The 24673-nt window shown below is 46.7% G+C and overlaps 1 protein-coding gene across 3 annotated transcripts in view; it reads left to right on the top strand.

Annotated features, from left to right (window-relative positions):
• Window positions 1-24673, top strand: part of LOC139349289 (glutamate receptor ionotropic, delta-1-like) — a 397115-nt gene that overhangs the window by 225867 nt on the left and 146575 nt on the right. The gene's annotated exons all lie outside the window — the stretch shown is intronic.

Below are 24673 nucleotides of genomic sequence, written 5' to 3' on the forward strand. Positions count from 1 at the left end.
ATCATTCTATCTTTGGCTGATGGTGACTCTGACTAATGGCCAGACAGTCGCCTGACAGCACAAAACGGCCTCAGATGTTCGTTCAAAGCAGAACACCCACGTTAGCGTCCCAGCTAATGTCTCTCCTCATCTGTAAGAGACACATCTATTGTTGCAGTTTAACTTGAGACCGAGCAAACATCCAGGGACGAATCACATACAGCTAACATTAGTTTTCAGGCTCCATCATTAGTTAGTCAGCTGTGGCTCATTGATCAGCTTTAAAAGTCGCCTCCAAATGTCACATCAACCAGTTCAGATGCTGAGTTGCTCCTCAAAACAGGCTTGTAATCTTTCTGTGTCTCTGTGTCTCTGCCAGTTTTTGACTTACTTTAATTTCCAAGCTCCGTCTGCACATCTGTAACCATGTACTTAGACCTGAAGCAGCGCAGCGCTCCTCATGTGACATATTTGTTTACTGCTGCTGGAAATGTCAGCCATCCTTTACGTTTACCTGATGTTGTCAGCGCACACAGCCTACATGAAGACAAATAAGTGAAAAAGCATTAGGACCGGCATCGGGCTGCCTCAATGATTTCCAGTGTTTTGTGGCTTTGGAAAGGTTTCCGCGCCTGGATGTTGCAGCAGAACTTCAGAGATCGACTCGCCTGTCTTCTCTATTTGTTTGGAATAGCTTACTTGGACTGTATCTTAATGAAATCACATTAGGCTCAATGGATTTTTGAGCGTAATCAATACAGGATGGTGGCAATTACAAAATAAGGATATAGACAGATGCAGGCATTTAGCCTCTCAGATACTCTTATCCAGAGTGATTTAGAGTAAGTGCATCAGTTGCTTCGGGCCAAGATCTGAATCCTTTAATAACAAACCAGTGGCTCAGTGGACATTAAGAGCGAAGGACAACCGTGAGGCTGCAGAGGAGGACTTTTCTGTCTCTTCTGAGGCTGTAAAGATGTCTGTTAACACTCAGCTGTAAATGCATCTGTGCAGCTAATAGCAGCTAATACAAAACAAAAAGATTTTTCTTTCTTCTAGCCTCCTTTACATCCTGCCCACCTCCCAGTTCAACACACCAGTACTGATGCTGGGTGACACATACACTGATACCAACATATGTGAGATCAGGTGTGGTGGATTCAATGGTCTGGTTCTATAGACCAGTCCTGAAGGGTCTTTTGCAGCCTTTGTGAACTTTTGAACCTGCTTCTCTGCTGGCACTGCTTCACTTCCTGTCTGAGGCGCCAAAATAACACAACATAATTACTACGAGTAATAATACTATGCAGTAAGACTGATGTTCAGGATTTCCACGTGAGGAACAAAGGCTGAACAGCTTTCAGCGATGTAACCGTCATCTTTCCGCTGTGCGAGTCTCTTTATAGCTTCCATATCTCAGCAAAGCGCTGCACTATTAAACAAACGTATTACCTGAGCCTCAGAGAAGATGTTGCACCCTTGATGTTTTCGTTATTGTGTGCTGTTCTTTGTTTGCTCTCTTTGTAATGTTGCAGCGGCTCGCTCATTGTTGCTGTTTCCCGGCCAGCCTTAGCTGCAGTTGACTGATTGCAGATATAGAGAGAACTTTATTGGCAAGAGGAAAAGGAACTATTAGAATATTAGAGACTGTATCTCTGCAGAAGGAAAGTGTGCGGGAGGTCTTTCTTCTCTTGCCTGTGGACGTTTCCTCCCACACACCTCTCAAGAAACTGAAGATGTGCGTGAGTCTCTACAATCACAGGATGAATTTTAACAAGGAGAATAAAAGAATCTGTGTTTTCAATCAGACTCCGCTGTTAACTGGACAGGACGTCACCGTGTCCGTGTCCCCTGTTGTCCACACAAACATCAGTGAGTAAATGGGGTCATAAAAGCAAAGCAGCTGCTTCTCAGCATCAGGCGGAGCGGCGAGGGCTGAGAGTGAACCCCTGATCCGGCTCAGACCAGCTGAGACTCCCACAGGAAACACCAGCGTGTGACTGCAGGAGGCGAACAAACGGACCGGACCGTGGAGGATCACAGCAGCTGATAACTTCTGTCCGTCGAACTCGAACGACGTGAGAGGGAATAAAAGATGGGAATGCCAAGACAAGTCATCGTGGAAGTGAAGTGGAATAAAATGTGTGACTCTGAAAAGGTGTTGATTGGCACCACAGAGACGTTTGAATGCTGGAATAATTCGACACAGTTGTCAGTTAATGGTCTCATGTTCTCGCTCTGTCAGCAGGTGAAATTAACCCTGTCCATGCTCCTTCAGCCTGCTCACTGTGGAGCCTTTAAGGTTTTGCTTTTTAACACAACGTTTCAGGATGTTCCTCTTTTCTCGCCTTAACCTTCATGGTCTTCAGTGGTCTTCACGTGCAGATATTGTCGTCGGTGTTGTCATCAGATCCTGGGAGAAAACGATGAAGATGTGACTGATGATGCGTCAGAATAATGTGACGATGAAACGCCGGTGGAGTCTGGTTATCTGCTTCGTCTCTGCCGGCACCTGCAGAGCCAGTCAGGAAGCCAGAGAGCACAGTGACATTTGACTGACAGACACTCAGAGATCTGAGCCCTGAGACTGAAGCGCGATGTGCCGTGACGAGTCAAAACATTTAGCTTTTTGCAGCAGTCAGCTGCAGCTACAAATGAACGTTCACTAATGTCCGTAATATCACAGTTTTAACAGCAGCCAGTGGCTTTTTAATGGGCCTGTTTTTGTTTTTATTTCATTGTTAAATGCAGCTGAAGTGCGCACTTCAAAGGTAATTGGGATTAGACTGTGGAGGATTGTTTTTTTTATGGAAAAAATGAATGTTCTCACTGTCTCGGTGAGGCAGAAACACGCTGTGCTGCGTGATCCCGCCGCTCCGTTGCCAATTAGTGGAAGCAGCGTCCGGGCGTGTGCGAGTCCAGCTGAATGCATTTAGAGGCGGCGTGTTTTCTCTGATGCAGCCTTTCATCCTCTGCACAGTAACCATCCGTACAGCAACACAGCGCTTGATTTCTCAACCTTGTGTGCATCTCTAGACATATCGTCAGTGTTCAGTTCTGGTGGCTTTTGGGAAATCTATGGAATTATTGCATGATGTTAGCAGAGCTCCGGCTGTACGACATGATTTGAGTGTTGAAGAGCTGAGAATCAGCTCCGGCCAGCAGCTGGAGGCCGAATCAGTCGATGAACTGTGGAGCCTCTTTTATGATGATGTGACCCAGCTGCTCTGAAAACCCCCAAAATCTGTGAACAATTAATGCAGCTGATTAAGGAGAAAATGGATGTGTGACACCTGACTTCTGCCAGAGCGCAGTGGTTTTGTCAGTCAGATAGTTTCCTGTCCAGCGTGCGTCATGACAGTACAAAGCCTTTTTGTCATCGTCTGCTTCTATTGGTTTTCCATTCAAATGAAATTGTCCCAGAAGGCTGATTTAGTTTGTTGAACTGCACATAACCAGAGAAAAACATCTTCCTTGGACCCATAACACAACATTATTGATCCTCTCGCTTTCCTGTTGACTAATCCTCTCTAATTCCTGTCTTTCTGCATTCTCTCATTCATTTATCTTTGACTGAAAATGTTAATTTTACACGTTTCTTCATTAAACCCTTCAAAATGATATTTAATAAGGACCCCAGATCATTCCCAGTCATAATGATAGCATTTCTAACTAACCTCACCTGTCCTGAAAACGAAGGTAGAACACATGCAGTGACTTTGCTGTGAGCGAATCTTCCTCTAACCCCCCATGTCCCCGTTCTTCCCTCTTCATCTTCATCCCTCCCTCCTCGCCCGTGTGATGAGCGAAGCCGTAATAAGTGCGAGCCGAGCAGAGGCCATTTATTCAGATTACGGGCTCATTGTTGAGGGATACGAGAAGCAGATGGGCTTTTTGGTTTTGCTGTCTGGCCGAGTCTGCGCGGGCCGACCGGGACTGTCAGCTGGCTGTGATGATGATTAAAGGAGGTCCTTGGATTGCCTCCTTCCTCCCCTCATCCTTCCAAAACCTCCCTGCTCGCGACCTTCCCTGCTCCATTTCTTAAAAGGGCAATAAGTAAGATGTTTGCTGCCTCATAGCACAAAATGGCTATAATACATCTACGGGGAGGATGTTGTTCAACACACAAATACACACACTTACAAGTAGTTTCAGGGCATTTTAACAGGTCTTATGAAGCCCAGATGTAAGCAAGCGGCGCTGTGCTGTCAGTGATTTCCATTCTGTGTTATCATTAGAAGACGTTTCCATTGGACTTTGCAGCGGGGGAGTTTTCACCTTATGAAGGGTGATAGAGCAGAATAAAGGTTAATAAAGGTCAATAAAGGTTATTACTTCCCTCGTGGCCTTTTCATAATCACTCTGTCTTCTGAGAGCGTCCTCTTCTCTGGCTCTCCTGCTGAGAAACCGCCTCCCCCACCGTCTTTCTATTTTCTTCTCTCCTCCCTGCTCCTCCACATCCACCGTCTCCCATTCTCCTCCTCTCCATAATCCCTCCCTCAAATATTCCCTTCAGTGTTACCTCCTGACCCCTGCAGATGAGGCAGAATGTTGGAAGGAGAGTTTTGAAAGCTCATCCCTCCATCGAGACAAACAAAGTGGGAGAAGTGGTGAATTTTCTGGCAATCTGCAACAGCGTCCACCTTCATGAGTCATTGAATCTTTTCTTAAAACACGTGGAAGTGGATAATTCTCCTTGATTCCGATGCAAATATGTAAATGAGCTTGTGTTCAGAGTTCCTCGCTGCCCGCTCTTTTTACCGCCAACCTCCTCCAGGAGATCCTGCTTCAGCTTTGTCAGGTACATCCACCGGCCTGCAGCTCCTTCTGTGATCTGAGGAGCCAAATGGATTCTCAGTTGGAAATTTTCTCCAGAAGCAGCGAAACAGCAGCGACTGTAGCTGCTGTTGAGGCTTCACAGGAGCAATTTACTTCCCAACTGGCAGCCATGTTGGAGGCCAGCGCTAAACCGGCTGAAGCGCAGCTGTCTGGTCGGAGCTGATCAGGACTGCAAACATCATGGCGACTAATTTGGATTTTTCAGACTTGACCTGCAAGCAAACTCACCTCAAAGTCTGTTGAGTATCATTTCTGAAGCTGTCAGCGGCATCACATGGTCTTCATCAGCAGATTGTGTTTGTTCAGGACAGATCTGACCGTCATTAATCATCTGAACGTACAGACCGCATTAGTTTCAGTTGGTGTACCTAATAATCTGGTAACTGAGTTTAACCCTCACAGACAGACAGGAGCAGCACAGTTTATCCTACCTTATGGTGTTTCAGTGTTCCCTTATCAGCCACTAGAGGCTGGATTACATCCCATAATACAAAGCTGTTGGCAGGAACAGTTAAAATAATCATAATAATAACTTTGCTAATCTCAGTGCCTCAGCAGTGACTCATTAAAAATAAAGGGTTCATCCAAAGAAACAGTAAAGTCAGTGTGCCCTTTTAAAGTGTGAGGTGCGCAAAGGTGACAGTCAGGCCTGAAGGCCATGCCTGAGGAAAGGTCAGAGGTCAGGAAAGTCTCCAGTATTCATTCTCAAGAGAGCAGAAACACCTTCGGCAGATTTCATGGAAATCTGGCCAAAAGTCAGCATGTCCTGACAGCATTTTGGCTCATTGAACGTCTTCAGCTCGATTTTATTGCAGTTTATTCACAGCTGGGAGGGAGGGATGGGAAGGGGGGAATGAAAGGGTGAGGAGCGAGAGCCCTAAAACCTGCCCTGTACGTAACACTGGGGGTAAGAGGGGAAACGTTTGACGCCCCAAAGTGTTAATGAAGCGTTTGACAGATGTGCTGAATGACGGACCGACATCACTTATATTAATCCTCGCTGCTAGCAGGAGAAAGAAAGTGAAGAAGAAGATCACCAGCTGCACAAACACACACACACACACACTCAGAGGAGGATTGATTTGTGCCCCTCTGCGAGGGTATCAATATGGCCGCCGCGGCGCATAGGTCCGCTGAGCGTGACGCGGCAACTCAGCCACATCAAAGCTGCAGAATCCAAATCTCACGCTGGCCGCGCGCCGGCCGGCCGATCGCATGGGTGGACAGCCGGGCTGCGGTGCGCTCTGGGAAACGGTGTTTTTCATCAACACCCAATCAGAGGCGGCTGTCAGGCGGAACAGAAGGCCGTCCTGGGGAGACGCGCTGATAAAGACATTGACACGGAGGCTGGAGTGTGTGCTGCGGGTAAACAAACACACTTCTTTCTCCTCCCTTTCTCTGCCAGTCTATCAGTAACACACACCACAGCCGGGCCCATGAACTGTGGTCTGAGTGGCTGTGGAAACACACACACACACACACACACACACACACACACACACACACACACACACACACACACACATGCACGAGCAGTTAACCTAAGCTGACCTTGTCAAAGACAGACAGGGAGTTAAAGAGAGCATAAGCTCATCTGTAATGAATGCCGCGTTCAGACCAACACAGCCCTGCATGGAAACACAACACATTCACTTCAATGAGAGCAGCTCAGCTCTCAGGTCGTCCTGCACAGAGATCAACCCGTCATGAGGTCATGAGGTCGTAACCTGAGAGTCACATCTCTGGTGTTCATCTCACCGTCGTGACGCCGTATGATTGAATAATTACTGACATGATGAGGGATTTTGGTCTGAGCTATCTTAACTGTAGAAACCATCGTACTCAGAGAGGTGGATGTACACCGTCTAGTCACCGTCTCTTAGCCTTGCTGCTAATTTGTCCCAGTGGCCACTTGTGGTATTGCAATGGAAAACTTTTCCCCATAGACCCCCATCCTGACGGGACGTCTGTAAAACGACGGCGCCGCAGGAAGTTGCAATCTGCGTTATAATTTTAATCTATGATGGTTTTATACTTGTATAACTTCCCGAGCCTAAAAGATTTAGCATTTATTTGCAGTGCGCACACACACACACACACACACGCACACACACACACACACACACACACAGTCCTGACAGAGGACAGTCCAGCTGTCGGAGGACCGCCCTGTCCTTCGCTCTGCTGATGTTTGGTTGCTGATCAGCGATCGGAAACTTTATCTGCTGTCGGCCTCACTGAAGGTTACTCAATAGTTGCATTAGAGCTCGATCAATTTGATAACGTCAGATGTTTTCGTGCATGAGGGGCTGATGGAAATATGAAGTGGAATGTGTTATCCTTCACACTGCAAGTGCGTTTTAAACAGGCCGATAAGAAGCTGCTGGGACAGAAAGACGAGGCTGGATTCAGTGTTTTCAGTGAGGACGATGTTTTGTCTTTTATCTTCAGCTCGTCAGACCTCAGTGAATCCGTCTGAATGCTTCTGTGACGCCGCTTCGTTAATCTACGTTTGTAATGGGTCTTAAATTTACGGCTAGTGAGCCTGTCTGCCTGCAGCATCCCCCACGTGGCGTCCAAAACCTTTCCAGTCTTAGAGGCAGTATGACGTCCGTGTGAGCCCGCCTAAATCATGACTGTCGTTATGTTTGTCTGGTTTTACTGGTTTTGGTCTGTTCATGGGCTTTTGTTGAAGAATAGAAAAACAGCAGAACGATCCTTTAAAGTCTCTCCTCATTCACTCTTCTCCCATCGTCACGCTGAAGTCTATAAACTTAATAACAAACTGGCTGCACAGACAAAGACAGCATGTTGTGATAAGATGGATTCATGGCGGCTTTGCTCTCTTTAGGGTGCTGTTGATAAAAAGAAATAGACAGAATAACACACCGGCGTCCTTTAAAGCCAGTAAATGGTATCAGTGTTCTGCCCATTATGAACAAGTGAAAAGAGAACTTGAGCAGTCAATGTCTTTCCCCTTCAGTGGTTTCAAAGCAATGATATCTGCCGCCGCACTGACTGAACCGAACTGTGAGCTTCTGTTGACATTTCATAAATGTTTCATCGCTGACAAGACTGATCAGAAGAACAACGGCTCTCAAGAGTAGTAAGATCCCCGTCGAAGCGGGGCCGCCTGGAAGCACCAGATTAGAATGAAAATGATTAAAGTGTGTAATATTAAAAGGTGAAGTTACTGAGAGGGAGGGCAGAGCAGAGCGAAGGAGAGGGAGGTGAAGAGGGCAGAGGAGGAGGAGGAGGAGGAGGATCGGCTCCAGACGGCATGAAGAAAAGCTGTGCCTGAGGCTCGTCGCTGCGCCGTGCGCTCCTGTCTCTGCTGTGAAGAGCCTGTGTGCCTGCTGAATGTGTAAATATGTGTGTGAATTGATCTGCAGCCTTCATCCTTTTGAGAGTTGTACCTTCATGCAGGTGAAGCAAAGGACTAATCCACCAACTTCATGTTAAAGGTCACGAGCTCGGATTCGCTGCGTCTGTGGAGGAACTCTCTCGTTTCAACAGGAAGCCTGTCTTCAAACTGAAGGCTCGTTCATCTGGCAGCTAAACGAGTGTGTGTGTTGTCCGACCACGTTGAGAAGCCGTCAAATGAAGACAAAATGCTTCGTTTGTCCTCTGCGATGATGCATGGAAATGTTTTCTCATGTGATATCCCCAAAAGCGTCGATGTCACAGACACGAGGAAAAACACATGCTCAGTGATAAAGGACTGATCGCGGTCGTGCATTAAAGTAACCAGCACTGACTGTTGGCTGATGGGAAATGAAGATCGACCTCCCTACGTGGACTCAAGTCACCTGACTTGGTGACTATGTCAGCCGCCCTCAAAGGTGATAGGACAAGCCTCATCGATGTGATCCATCAGATGGAAGAGGATCTATTTCAGTCTCTCCTCAAAGGCGTTCATGGGCTCGGTTGTTCACATTAAGAAAGTGGGAGTTGTTTGAAGATTGAAAGTAAAAAGAGAGAAGATCAGACTTTCACACCTGTGCACACCTGAGCAGGCGCTGCGGCAGTGCGTGTGCTTGTTGGACTATTCGCCTCAGAAAGTTAAAGAAGTCGTTGGACCTCAAATTAAATGTCAGAAAGGTTTAGATTGAACTGCTCTCACACACATTTTCAGTCTGTCTCTGTCAGATTTATCTGAACGTGAGCGCAGCAGTAAATCTCTGGAGCTCCCTTCAGGCTGAATGTTTGTTCTTTTAATGATTCGTTCATTGTCGGCTCAGTCAGGCCTTTAGAAATGTTCAGGTTATGATCCGGACTGAGTCTCCTCCACCTCCACGGACTGCACAGACTCAGCCTCCACCTTTGTTTAATTATGCGCCTTCTCGTGCTGAGCTGTCACATCTTATTAAAGCTGAGGAGTTCTTAAAGGCGGTTCCTCTGAGAACCTGCACCTGCTCATGAACTCAGCACAGAGAACAGAAGGTAGGCTCGTAAAATGACCAGATTACATTTTTCTCTACGTGAAACTTTGTTTAGGAAATTGTGGACCTGGATGAAACGTACTGTTTTAAGCTGCTCTCCACACCAGCAGGAATTTAATTCAGCTACTGAATCTTGATGGAGCGTGTCCAGAAATAATGAAACCAGCCTGAAAAATAGAAAAACTCCCTGGAAGACCCACAGACGACAGGCCTCAGCGTCGCAGGTCATGTACCTTGTGCCATATATTATGACTAAACTGACCCAAAGTGGCCTCTATCTCTTATAGATCAGAAGTTTCTACCTTTTTATGCATTAGCAGTTCTTTTAACACCCCAGCCCCGGCTCTCCGACCCCCTCCTGCTCCTCCTTCGACTGAACAGAAAGTGGCCCATGAAAGGAGGAGCATGTTCATTTTCTCCCTCTAATCCTCTAAACTGTAATTTACACGATACGCTCGCCCATCTCCTGAGAAATACATTCATCCTGCTTTGAGAAGAGTAAATTCTGAGCCGCTCCTCCTAAACTCCCCCCGAGGAGTGAGGAGCAAAAGCAAAGATCAATCACAGATGAGTGATTCAGGGGAAAAGAGGTGAAGGGAAATCAGAAGAAGGAAGGAAGGGAGCTGAGCTCGGATCTGTGATGTGTTTTTCTCTGCTGCTGAGTTTCTGTCCGTACATAATGGAGATCCGCAGGAAACAGGCGTGAATGCAGAAGACTTTAACCTGGACACACCTGCAGGCGCTGGTCTGTCCTTTCGTCCCATCACACTGCTGTCATGTCAGTACTTTCGTGGACACATTATCGTGTCATAAAGCTCAGTTGTGTGTTTGCATGGCCTCAAAATGAGGTGAAATATAGCAGCGCTGACAACATTAGTCCTGATCTGTTTGTCTAATTAAGGGAAACAGGTTTTACACGCACACGACATGTAAGAAATCACACAGCTGGTGGCGGAAACAGAAGAGTCATTAGAGATTTAGTCTGCTGTCGGTGCGATGCGTAAGAGTCCAGCTGAACATCAAGGTGAATATTTTCCTTTGAGATATACTTTCCATATTTTAATATCATCACAGTGATTTAAACCATTTCGCCCACCTCCTGCAGGTGAAGCGGATCCAACCAATTTCAATTAATCCAGCGTTGTCAAGTTAATTCATGGAGGCTTAACGCCTGAAAAATGTTGCAAGAGCAGAAATAACTTCTCAGCATTTGACCTTTAATGCTGTCTGAAAGCCTCCTCTCCTGCAGACCGTCATGACCGTCACTGCTCAGTGTTGATGGTGAATCTCACACACTGATAGAAATGATGTTTCACAGATGGAAAAAAGAAAACTCACATTTCTTTTGCGGCCTTCAGCCTCAGTGTAGAAATTATTCCTCTATTCAAAATTTTTGTGCAATCTTGTCTGTATCAAACCAACAAACCCCTGATTGGCTAGTGTGAGGTTATTGGTTAGATTGTGACGGTTGTGTCAGGGTGAGAGCCAATCAGAGGCAGAGTAGGAACGTCTTCATGGAATAAAGAGTGAAAATAATGTCCAGGTGAACCTTTGCCGACCTGCTCAGGTGCCTTTAAGCTGTTGTGTACGTTGAAATGGTTGATCCAGTGATTTCCTGCGTTCGGCTGTTCGGAGCCCACCTCCTCTGCTGGGCTCTTCTTCTCTTGGCCTCCATAATTTGCTTTTAATTACAAAGGAAACGAATGGATGCCTCTCCGTCAATTGAACTCGGCTGTCAAACGGCCCCCGTTCACCCCTCATTGGGCTAAACTCTCCAAGAGGATTAAAGCGGTCTGAAAGCCACTTAAAGAACCTCATGTTGCTTCATACATTTTTAAGGCTGCACAAGGCAAGACAAAACGTTGTTAGACAACGGCTCATTGGCTCCCAGCTCGTTAGCTCTGTTTGTTGTGCCTCGATAGGAAGTAATGAACACACGACGATTCCTCTGTTTGACTCCGAGCCGTCGGCAGGCCCGGTTTTAGAAACAAGAGCTTTTAACATGCAAAGAACAGTCAGGAAGTTTCTATTAGTTTGTATTCATTTATTTATTTTCATGCTTAGTGAAGCTACGTTGCGTGTGTTTAAAGTGATGATATTGTGATATTAATGTGGGACTGAATCATAATAAGACTTTAGGACTTTAGATGGACGAGTGTTTGGACATTTCTGGCTCATAGGGGAGTTTGTGTCTGCTTTAGAGGCCCAGAACTCTCTGAATTTAAATAAAATCTAACCCTGTAAAATCTTAATCATTTATCTTTAATAAGTGATGACTGAGAGCTCAGAGAGCAGCTTACAGCCATGATTTTCATTTTAATGCCGAAACACTCAAACAAAAAGGTCCTTTTGAGATGAAACTCAGCGTCCTCATGCATGCAAGTGTCTTCTGTCTGCTCTCCTGTTCAGCTTCGTTCAGTCTGTTTAGTGTGTGTGTGTGTCAGTGCGTGCGCGCGTGTGTGTGTGTGAGAGAGCATTTGAAGCCAGGCGTCGATGTCGTCATTCATTAATAAGGCGATCAGCAGGCCTGTGTGTTATGGAGTCATGTTGTGTGGACGCCTGCTGTCTCCATATGTAGTCCTCTGCTCGCTCGCTCGCTCGCTCTCCTTTTGATGTGTCTTAAGATGTTTTCTGATTGGCTGCGTCATGACACCCTCACAGGAAGAAAGGTGAGCTCTGAAATGCTTTTCTTTTTAATTAATCCAGCGTTGTCAAGTGAATTCATGGAGGTTTAACGTCTGAAAAATGTTGCAGGAGCAGAAATAACTTCTCAGCATTTGACCTTTAATGGGTGATTTGATGTGTTGAAGCCTCGTCTCCTCCAGACTGTTCAGATCCTAAAGAACTGCCTCAGTTTGATGGTGAATGGATGTTATTCTCACACGCTGATAGAAATCATGGAAGAAAACCTCAACAATTAACTGCTCTACAGAACTGAGCTGCAGCTCCTCACATTTCTTTTGCAACCTTCAACCTCAGTGTCGAAATTATTGCTCGATTCAAAATCATTGTGCAAATACTTCAGTGTGAGGTTTATCAGTGAATGCTGATGAAGCTCAGTCTTCATCAGAACCTTCACTGAGTCTGTTTTCCACGTCTGAGCTGACGAGCTGCTGATCTTGCGTGAAACAAACCGTTAGAGCTCTGCGTCAGAGCGTCATTTTCAGAAAAGAAAAACAGGACCTTGACACATTCAGTGTTTTTAAAAGTCGTTCTGTTTTTCTTCAGCGTGACGCAGTTTCATCAGTGTCTCTGTCCAAGGTTCACTTCACATCTTCGAGAAAACCTCAGGATGGATTTTTTCACTGGTGCAGCAGCTATTTTTCACCCATCTCACTCTGTTTTCTCAGACTTGATGAGATAAAAGTGAGGAGATAAAGGGAGGAGTCATCTTTGAGTTCCTGATGGCTGAAGGTCCCCTGAGAAGGCGTCAAGTCAACACATAGCGAGGAGTTTATGTGTTGATTAAGCCGATCAGCTGACAATAAATAAATAGCAGTTTTTACCTTTTTAAAGGACGTTTGCTTCAGCTGGCAAGTGAAATATCCAAAATGATTTGACCAAAGGAAATCTTTTCTCTGAGGACCATGGATCTGCAGATGATGACCATCAGGTGTGGCTGAAAGTTCTAGAGAACAGATAGTAAGTAGACCTTGAGTTGAACTATTTCTAAGGTCTTCACAGACATTAACAACATGCATGATCCTCATCGACAGCTGACCTGGAGTCAGCGTGATGAGGAGGACTGTGCAATATGATCGAAAGCTCCAGAACAGCTACTAAATGGACCTCATGAGATTTTCAGCAGCGTGTGTTAGTTTGACGTTTTTGACTTTTTATTAATCGTAAACCAAATAATGGCGGCAGCTCTGATTTGGCCTCCAGAGATAAATCTGTAATATGTGCAGTTTCTTTCCAAGTGTCACTAAAGTTTGATCAGCAGGAATTTTAAGGTAAAGGAAGTTCTCAAACTGAAGGGGGGCGCAACAAATCCTCGCACATCTATGAAAGCTTGTAATCTCCACATTTGCCTGTATAAGCTTTTCAACTGCACAAAACTGCCACCGTCAATGTTTTACCACACACACACACACACACACACACACACACACACACACACACACACACACACACACACACACACACACACACACACACACACACACACACACACACACACAGACAAACGGAGAGGCGGACAGACATGTGGACAGACAGACAGACAGACAGACAGACAGACAGACAGACAGACAGACAGACAGACAGACAGACAGACAGACAGAGCCTTGAAAGACTCCACTCTGCATAAAGGGTGATTTTCGTGTCCACGCTCAGTGTTGATGTCACTGTGGACATCAGAGGAGTGAGACGCTCTGCAGGCTGATGGAGCTCAGCTACACGTTCAGAAAACATCCAGGCCTCCAAATGACAGCTGGTCAGCCGCCAAACAGGCTTCCTGCCTCAAAGGACGAGCGTTTCCTGAGCCTCACTGAGAGCCCCGAGAGCCGGGAGGAAGGGCAGTAAAACCACAAATCCAAATTCAAAAGGACTTTATTTCCACAGTGAAACCAGCGAATGGTTTGTCCGAGCCCACTCGGCCAGTTAATTGCGGCCGTTTGCACCCTGAGGACGGCCGCTTGCTCTTAACCTCTCGCAGCAGACCGCCAAAATAAAAGACTTTAAACTTCTCAGCCCACAGAGGATGCTCTTAGATCTGCTTTTTCACTTCATCGCGTTTCGACTCGTTAAGCAGTCTGCTGGCCTCGAGCTTAATGTTTTACTCCACATGACTTTCTGTTCGTCCACACGGCAGAATATTTTATCTAATGTTTTCCTTGTGATGTAAAAATGTTGGTATTTGTCGCCATATTAGACACACGAGTGATAATCAGACGTCTTTTCCACGAACATACGATGTCTCTGAAGGAACCACGCTATCTTGATCAGCCGTTTGTCAGTAACTCGTTGTTATTGGTCGTTATTTTGTTTCCTGGTTAGATAAAATAAATAAAAATGAACGCTCTGCTTTTCAGGCACAGAAATGCTCTTCAGGCTCTCGTCTGCTCCCCATGCTCCACCTGTTGAACCGAACCATTACGCAATGTGTTCAAACACCTTTAATGTCGCCATTTTCAGATTTTGCTCTTCACTCTGTTTGTTTTAAAAGATATTTCAGCACACAGTTGAACTGTAAAGCCTTGATGTCAGTGGAAAAAGCACCTGGAACAGACAGCTGCACTTTTTAACAATAATGGCTCTTCAGTGAAATCCATCCAGTAAACTGAACACGCTTCATCTCTCCTCACCTTTAAAGCCACGGCAGCTCTGTCTCTGTCTCTGTCTCTCTCTCTGTCTCTGTCAGAGACAGTCTGTCTGTCTCTGTCTGTCTCTGTCTCTGTCCTACTCTTTGTCTCACCATCCTTCTGTCTCTCTCACTCTCTTTCCATTTTCTCACCCTCTCTCTTTTCTTGTTCTCCTTTTTGTTTTTCTAAAAAGAGACATTTTATAATGTAGAGCAATGGAAGACTCCCCCCCCCCCCCCCCCGATTGGCTGCTCCGGTGCTGTAATGTGATGTGATGAGAGAGGAAAGCCTTGTAAAGCTGGATGACGCATGCTGGGTCTCTCTCTTCATCAGTGTAAGTGGGTGGGCTTTGACTATGTATTTTTAGGCAGAGACTTGGAGTGTGTGTGTGATCGTGTGTGTGTGTTGTCAGATTTTCCATTATTGGCGACATGAGAATGAGGAAAAAAAAAAATCTTTTTTTTTCATTTTATTTAAATGACTCCGAATCACAGTGAAAGTTATCTTATGGCTTTCCATACAGGCACGTCAAGGCCTCACTCTTCAGTGTCGGAGAGCCACAGAGCGAGGACAAACGTCCATTTGTCTTCGTTAAGTGCGCTCTGTCTGTCCTTGCATACATTTGCATGCATGTGGCCCTGTGGGAGTCCAGCGTGACACCTTCCTGTCACACCTGCACCCCAACCAGGAAAAACTATTATTCAGTGAAGTCTGTGCTCGGCTTGTCAGGCTCCAGAATTATTATAACAAATCGATTCCAACTCATAAACAACCCCCCACTGCCTGCACACACGCCGGGTTTCCAGTTTGTGCAAACATAACGTGGTAAACACAGAGCAGAGAGCCTCTCCCAGTCTGTCCCATGAAGCTAATCACAGCCATTTATATCTCAGCTCTGAGCTCTAAATGCTTTCAAGATAACAGCGCAGGAAACTAAAGTAAAACAGTCAGTCGTCTTCGTCTCCAGCTGCTGTGATCAAAGGAGGAGGCAGGCTGATAAGGCAAGATGGCGCCACCCCATGGCGGCTCGACGCGAGCTACTCTCCCCCGGCTGTTTGTTGTCATCTCATTTGTCTATTAGCTGCTTCAACAAGCAGCAACCGGCGTCGCTTACGCCCAGCAGACTTCACTGGATGTACGACAGCATTCTGGACAAAAGCTGATACACCAAGAGAGCCAGGCTGCATTCAGCATGAGGCAGGTGGAGGTGTGGGAGAAAGGGGGGGGGCTAAGATTCAGCACCTGGCTGCTGTAAGAGACTGATCGAAATCCGCTCGTTGTGACGCATTCCAGCTAAACGCTAACGAGGTATCCATCGCTTCGAGCTGCTGCATCAGTAAATGTCAGCTGAAGCGGCTCTGAGGTCAAAATCCTGAGTTTTCTCCACCGGCCGTCCACCCTGACCGCCTGTCTGTGATCATATTTGTGTCCAAGGTGAACAAAACTCATTATATTACATCGAATGCTGCTAAGAAGCAATCCTCTGTGCAGATCCAGTAAATATCCAGACTGACAGTGTGCAGTCAGGCTGAGGATTCAGCAGTCAGTGAAGGCATATCACATTATTTCTCCTCCCAAAGGTGCAGCTTGTTCCTCTTCCTCCTCCTTTCTGATCTCATCCTCTTCATTCTTTGTCTTTTCCTTCCTGAGATTTAAAGAAGTTTGAATCTTTTTCGCTCTTCTTAGTTTCATCTCTGCAAAGTGTGGCGGGCGGGGGGGTGGGGAGGACGGAGTCGGCGTTTCCCACAGTGCTCTCTCTCATGCTGGAGCTGTGAAGCTGCTGCATCAGGCCGGCTGACGTGAAGAGGGACTGTACAGGGTGAGAAGACTGTTCTCGGGTTGGAGCATCGCTGGCAGCGTTGGATTTGTTCGGACTTGAAGTCTTTTACCTGTGAGCTCTCTCACTCGCTGGGTTTGGTGAAGAGCTGCTGGCAGCTGCTGCGGTTTGACCAATCCTCTAAATAACCTGTGCATCCAGCAGCAGAGGCTGGTGGTTGTTCATCCCCGGTGGGGCTCCAGACGCTGACGGCTTCTGCCGACACACCAGCAGTGCTGCTGTCGCTCGCACACACACATACTGTTGCATTTACGGCTGAATTAGAAAAGCAAACACAATCCATCCAACAGCTCGGCTTTGCTGTTTAATCAAAAGACCCTTCAGAAATCACAGCCTTCTTATCTGAACCAGCCCGGAATTAAAACAGTTTGTGTAAAATGAAATATTTAAACTCAACATTAATGCTGATTGAGCTGAACATCCATTCCCATTCTCTGTAAACATGATTAAATACTGTCTTTACTCATATTCTGCTCGTCTGCTTCTGTGACAGCAGTGCAAATATGGAATATTAACGTGTCACCAGCCGACAGTTTAGCCGACCGGCCATCTTTGCCGTTGACCTCCGCAGCTTTAGTCGCTTTGCCATCTGCTGGACTGGACCAGTGGAGCCCGTAATGGTTTATATTGTGATGGACAGGTGTGTCCAAAAGGCTGGTCAGTAGAATAATGTCAGGAGGAGGAAACGAAATGCAACAGCAGCTCACTTTGCTGCTGCATTTCATACTGTTTATCCTAATTAGAGGCAAAATTAAAATGCTTAAGAAGTGAAAAATGATTCATCTGTGCATTTCAAATCTATTTGTTTCTCATAGCTGTTATTACATTTTAGATTCAGAATCAGAAACAAACAGAGTGAAGAGCAAAACCTGCCAACATTTTCTTCACCACATGCCACAGTTTCTGTGGAAAGTTTGTCCAGTGCAGATTTAAAGAGCAGACTCTGTTTGTCTCTGCCTGTCTGACCTTGGCTGTCGTCTCTCTTCAGCCTCACAATGAGCCTCTGCAGTGATGTGTGCTGTTTATTCTATATGTTTGTACAGCGGCTGAGCGCTCGCCGATGGTCCGCTGCAGACTGTGTGGTGCTGGCAGCAGCCGGCGGCAAGGAGAGGAATTAACAGCAGCGGTAGGCAGAGCAGGGACACTGGGAGAAAAGTTTCTCTTACCTGCCTAACAGGAAGGCTGCGAGGAGACAGTTCAGCTCCACTCGGACAGACAGAAATGTGCGTGAGACGGTGTGCAGACAGAACGACAGACTGAACTATATGTTCAGCGACGACGTCTGAATCAGCAGCGAGGAGCAGTCACGCCGTACGTCAAGTCAAGTTTCAGATCTGATCTGTGGAGGAACAACAGATCCAGAACACAGTGTGTGTTTAATGTCCTCACACACCAAAAACAGGCTGACTCCTGTGACACATACTGCTGTTTGTAGGGTTTCCATATTTGCACAGAGCACTGAGGAGGCATGAGTCACGAAGTGCTGAGAGTCAGATTAACGCCTTGTTTGTTTGGGCTTTTCATGGGATTTGATTATAATAAGGAAAAATATAGAACAAAGCCGTCCTGATCCTTTAAAGACTCAGATCACACACGTTAGCAGCAGATGTGACAGAATCAGAAGGAGTGATGGAAACGTCTCCGGCCTCAGCGCTAACATGACGCTGATGATCAAACAGACCTCCTCTCATCTCTGTGAAGACTAAGACATAATCTCAGGGACTGTCTGTGGTCTTATATGGTCTCACACTGTCTTAAAGTCAGTCCTTCAATTGAAGGAGTTCAAAGTTTAAAGCAGTAAATTATTCTTTTTTAACCTTTCGGCCGTAGAAGTGAGCGGTAAACACGGCAAGTGTTTGATAGGGTGAACGTTTATACATCCAGCAAAGACAGAGCTGCATTAGCATCCGTCTGGAGTCACGTCTGTGTCCACCTGTCAGTCTAAGTCCAATATTCAGTCAGGGAAATATCTGCTGGAGTCAACAGCACCAGTGAAATTACCAGCAAACCCACTCAAGACAACCAGAGAGGGTGGAGAGACGGACAGCCCTGCTGTGGACAGAAGGAGTGTGTCCTCCTGGTAATGGGACCACCTGCTGTTCCTCCGTCTCCTGTGTGAGAGTGTGTGTCCTCCTCAGCAGTAATTCGATTCAGCACAAGCTGTAATACAACACACCAGCTCCTGAAACACACATCCAGCAGCTGCTCGTGTTTCCAGCATGAAGCTAACAGGATGCCGTTTGGTGGCGACGCAGCTGAGACAGACGTGTTTCCATCTCTGTGTTTGTATCCACAGCTCCAACTGTCTTATGGGGGCTATTGGAGGGACTATGTCTTCGCCACCAGCAGTGACGTCCTGCAAAAAAAAAAAAAATCTTACTTCCTGTATCCCTCAATGTTTCACATTCATCAGGTTCCGCTCTTTCTCTTCCTGTTCATCTGAATTTGACGTGTGCAATGGCGTCATTCATTTGGGTTGTAATAAGAAAAAGTCTTGATATTTATAAGTCTCTCTTCAGTTTAGGATGCACACTGATTCACAGTGTTTTAGCAGCTGATTATGTCAGTGTGTCAGCACATGTGTTTGCAAAGCGGGGCGAGATAATCCCAAAATACACTCAAAGTACAGTTTTGTCCTCGGGGCGGTGGACCGCTGCTGCTTGTGGTCGCAGAGCTCCTTGCTGTTGTGGTTGATGATGAAAGCAGCAGAATATTACGTAACTGAGGAGATGCAGGGCTGTTGCTTCAGTTGACTTGTGCAAAGTGGAACAAACATAAAGTTAAGAGCTGAACAGAATACAGAACAACCAATCAATGGAAGACAAATCACTCTGGCTACTGTCCATTAATTCTGCAGCAGAAATCGTTGTGGAACAGGCCGGGAGCCGCTCGTCTCCTCTGCAGCGCAGGCTGGAGCTCAGTGGGTTGGTTTCTCTCAGGAGGCCTCGCTGCTGCTGCCGTAAAGGCCCACAATCCTTCATTATAGACCTTCGAGCCTTCTCTCAGCGCCGAGACTGTGGAGTAATAACGCTGAAGCCGAGCTGCACAGAAGCACACACAGCTTCCAGGTGCCTGCCGCTGTTGGTTTTTCACGTCCAACACACTGAAGGATGACACGTCATTTTCTGTTCACGAGAGGTCTGTTCATTGTTGTAGAAGGAGGTCCTGAAACCCCCCGTCAGGCAAAGTCCGTCTGTGTCGGCTGCAGAAACATGCAAAAACTTTCATAGTAAAAGAATTAGTAATTTCTACGTCTCCATCTTTATCTTGTTATTACTGCTGTCTGTAACAACATGATTTCCCTGTTTGGGATCAGAAATGTCTTAACAGCCAGCCCAGACTTTCTGTTTCTACCAGGACATGAACCCCAGCCTGCTGGGCAGAGGTCCAGCGTTTCACCCGTCCATCCACCCTGACCTCTCCTCTACCATCTACCACCGTCACCTCGCTCTGAGCACCTCATATCGCCGTAGGTGGGTTCACCTCGGAGTCGGCTGAAAGCCTGGGTCGCCTCATGCGGAGGCTAAAAGCGTACGAGATGCTGAAGGGCGCAACAGAACGTCTGCATCAGCGACCTGAGAGTGAGAACGTGTCCGAAAATATTGAGCTTCTGTGAAAGCAAATAAAGATGAGTCATGAATTCAGCAGCAAGGTGTGTTTGCTTTCGTTCCCACAGTCAGTTCAGAGTGGAAGTCACTCCTGTGCTGAATGTACCTGGAGCGTGAACACACTGATGGAGGCGTCAGCGGTGGGATTACAGCTGATGTCGCCTCACTTTGTGTCTGCCAGCGTTAGAAGTTATCAGCTGGTTACAGTCTTCAGTGCGACAGCGGCGTCCGGCGAGTGTGCGCTGCGGTGATATCGGCTGTCTGGAAGCTGTTGACTGTGGAATAAACTGGAGGAGTCACTTTGCTAATGAATGTGCATTTCTCAGCACTTTGAGGGTCATCTGAAGCAGAGCGCTTGAAGTTTTCCCTCAGCGGTCGCACGCGGCCTGTTTTGCCTTCCTTCTTTGAATGGGCACACACAGACCATCAGCAATGCTCTTTGGTCTTCGCAGTAATCACGAGTTGAGGGAACGGCGTTGGTAGCATGCAGGGGGGGTGCAGCCGAGCCCCCGTGTCAGGTCAGGCCGCGAGGCTTTATGGAAACTCTCTTTGCGCTCCAGCTTTAGATCCGCGTCCTGTTCTGAGTGTGTGCTCAGCAGACCGAGCCGCAGACTGAGATTAAGACTGAGCGCCGTCTCGCCGCGTGAAGACGAGGCCACAGGCGAGATGTCCGCTGGCGTCTGAGGGCACTTTCCTCTCGCCTGATCTGAGCGTCAGGGACATTTCAGAGGAGCAGCTCAGATAATAATACAAATATTGGTGCATATCTATTAAATGCTCTGAATTTGTCGCTGTGAGATTAGTTTTATCATCGTCGCCATGGCTGGAAACTGGCGGCAGGCCAAACCGAACAGGAAGTTGCTGCTTTCTCTTTCTGCTGATGATTAATCTGTTTTTGTCGTGGCATTTTTTTGGCTGTTGTGTAGCTCGTCTGTATTTCCTCCTCTTGTTTGTTGTGAGTTGGCTTTAGCTTCTGTGACATCACAGTGACGTCTTTCAGCTGCCCCATGACTGATCGCACCTGAGATCCAACAACAAAAATCACGGCTTCATCGGACGTGAGGAGACGTTTTTGACGCTAAAGACATCCAATAACCACCTTATGACTGTTCAAAAAGCTGGCCTGAAGCTTCCTAACGTGAATTTAGATAATAAACAATAGTTAAACATGATGGTATCCTCAGTGAACATGCCGGTGAGGAGCAGAAACCCTTTTTCTCTCCCACCTTCACATCAGACCTCACGCTCTCGACCACACCTCACCTGCGCTGAGGGTCTAAGAATCGGAGAACGGTCTCTCTGTCTCCTTTTGTCCATTGATTTTTGTCTTCTCTGCGTCCTGTCGGAGCATCCCGAGTGCAGGTTTCATCTCCAGATTTCTGCTCACCGTCAGCGTTTTCTCAGATAACTTCAGGGTTTGTTTTCCGTCTCCATTTGGCGTCGAGGCAGAATGAAAAAGAACTTCTGCAGATAGAGAGAGGGCGAGAGATAAGATAACCCGCCGCCATAAACAGAGAAAACCTGAGCTCTGTTTTTGTTCCTCTGTCCACTGAGCCAAGGCGAGTCGAGTGCCGCTCCGTGTTACGATCCGCTTCCTCCTCCAGACAACATTCCCTCAGAAAACTTAATAAAAACCCTTTTTATTCAAGCTTGGTTTGTTTCTGTAAAGTGTAGACATGAAAAACAAATCTAATCACATGCAGCTCCCGTCAAAACCGGACAGAAGTAAACAGACTGAAACTGTACCGATTCTCTGACTCTTTGAAAAATCCAGCCAGATTTTAGATAATCAGACAGCTCGCGTGTGATATTTGGAGCATAAAGCCGAGATTTTCCTGGAAACTGCAGCCGGTGCTTCCACGCAGCTGCCTTCAGGAGATTGTTGTTGTATCGTGCTGTGTGAACAGGGAATAGGGAGTATGAGAGGAGAGCTATTCAGGGCTTACACAGCATTACCCAGCTTATGTTTTCAGCTCAGAAAATACAGTCAGATATAGAAACAGATAGACGCGGTGCTGACACATGCTCGCACAATCCAGCCTTTCCCTGTGAGAGGCAGCAGACGGCAGCCACAGTGAAGCTGCCAGGAGGGGGCGGCCTCCTTCGGTCAAAGCTGAAACATCACAAATCATTTTAAGGCTTTAGATTTCCTTCACTGAAAATGTTACGTGCGTTCAATAAATCTTTCAGTGCAGACGATGCAGCCCAGCGTGGTATCAGAGGATGATTTCAGCCACAGCAGTGAAACATTGATATCTGCTGCTTGTTTAACACGGAGTCGGCGCCGAGATCAGGAACATTTTTAACATTGAAAAAGTGGCAACCACAGACTGAAAAGATCTGAGCTTGTTAATTATCAAACAGAAGTGGAGTTTTTCCTCATCCATACGAATGAAACGTGAACAGTCTAATGTTTTAATGTTCAGCTTGCTCAAAACAGAGCAGGAGCTTCAGTATTTAAAGCAGCGCCTCATTCAATATCAGTGTTTATAGCGTCAGAAGCACCGACCCTGCAGGGAGCCAGCCGTCCATGTCAGGCCAGTTACGTCCACATTCAACGAATCCACACCCACCATGGGTCCTGTGACAGCAGCCGTGTCCCCTTTACGTAGCAAGGCACAAAGGAAGTGCAGGTGAGCTTGATTGATGGACGCGTCGCCAGTCCGGCCTGTTGGCAGGGGACCAGAGATTACGTCTTAACATTCCTGCTTTAATTCATTTTTATTCCCCTCGATCCTCCCTGACCTGAACCACGTCCAGCTGCCGTACAGATTCTGTAGAAAGGGAGAATTTCACAATAGAAACAAGATCGTTGAATGTAATTCAGGGTTTTGCAGAATTCTACCGTCAGGGTCAGAACAATGGCGGCCATCATAAAATCAGACCCCTCCTGCAGCCGTCTCCGCTGTCCATCTGTCTCATCATCACGTCCCAAGCGGCCACATCATGGCTGAATACTCTGTTTCCTGTCTGGATCCTCGTCCAGTTTGAGCTCAAACCCTGAAGAGGTGGAACATTCGGCTCCTCTTTCAGATGTTTTATTTAACTTTTGGCACCTCCTCAGTGGTGCGTTCACTGAACTGCACACTGCATCCTGATGAGTGAGGGGTTTTAAACATGGCCCAGCCTCAGATACCTGAAGAATGCTCATTTTAAAGCTGAACTTTCTAAACACAGGGAATGTCCTCCTCTGGTTGTCTGCAGAGAAGTTGGCTTCGCCTCTTTGTCGAGCGCGTCCCCGCTGGCCTCATCATTCAGCCGCTGTGTTGCCGCGGTGAGCCGCAGTGCACCTCGCAGCTCAGGGCCAAACACAGGCTGAAGAAACAGTAGTTCTGTCGCGTCTTTGTGAGCACAACTAACAGCAAAACTACTGATGGAGCACAAAAGCAGCTCGAGCCGGGATCAGTCTGCGAGTTAGGAGACAGAAACACGAGCGTCAAAGCAACAACCCAGTGTGAGCGATGACCAATCAGTCGGCTTTACCAGCTGCTCCAAATGTCTTTATTGGTTCATTTTATGAAAAGCGAGTATCAGTTTTGTGCTGTGCTGCTGTGAAGTCGTCACATATCGTGATGGATCAGATGGAGATGACTTCGTGAGCCACCTCAGCGACTCCGTCCTTTTTGATGAGCGTGCGTCTTTTTCAGTCTGAGCATCTGTTCAAGTGGCTGATCTATGAGAGCGAACGACAGCAAACTCATACACGCAGATATCAAATGTAGCAAAAAATACCAGGATCGGATGATCTCAGACAGCTCGTGGCTTTGAATTCTCTCTCTTTGTGTCTTCCATCATTGGAATTAATTACTGCAATTCTTCATGATTTCACTGAAGTCTTATTGTTGTGTAAATAAAGTCGCTCCCTCGAGTGGAGAGCGCGATTACCATCACTTCATATGTATGTGACTGCCTCCGCCACCCGTGGAGGTAATATGTCTTAATATCATTTAATAAATGCATTCAGCAGATATCTGGAGACCACATTAGAATGAAATTGCTTCAATTTAACATGGTTAGACCACCCCCACGGTTTATTATCTGCATACTAAAGCCAGATACATTGATCATGATTAGTTTAGATAAATGATCTGTTCGGAGACGATCAGGAGCGTCTTCAGCGCGCACTCCGTATGAATGCGCTCATGCATAATAGATGGAGCAAAGAGCGGGACGCGCTGGATGAATAATGGAAAGCGCTCACAGGAAAAGACGAGTGAATGAGTGGTTCGAGTCTACACCGAACATGTGGACTTTTAAAGGTTTCTGACCTTAATTTAAGTTTTCAAAGTAACGTGAAGCACCAAGTGAAAGTCCAAACTTCGGCGTCCAAGTACGAAGACGTGCCTGAGGAAGCAGGGAAGCTTCTAAAGACACACAGTCTGCTCAGTCAGATTCATGGTTAGTGGACCTACAGAGGCCTTTGTGCTACGTGGCCTCCACCTGTAATCCAGTGCAGTTCATGAAGAGGTCGACCGAACAGGCTGCTGGCCGAGCTGCTGCAGGAAGAGACAACAGGAGAGTGATTGACTTTGTGCTTTTCTTACGTCTGATCCTTTTTCATGAATCTCCGTCATTGTGGAAACAAGCGCTCATGCACAAGCTTCATTTCCACTCCCACAATTATCCACAATCCTCCAGCTCACTCCATCACTCCTTAGACCCGTC

This window comes from Chaetodon trifascialis, chromosome 21 (genome assembly GCF_039877785.1).
Source record: "Chaetodon trifascialis isolate fChaTrf1 chromosome 21, fChaTrf1.hap1, whole genome shotgun sequence".
NCBI lineage: Eukaryota > Metazoa > Chordata > Actinopteri > Chaetodontiformes > Chaetodontidae > Chaetodon > Chaetodon trifascialis.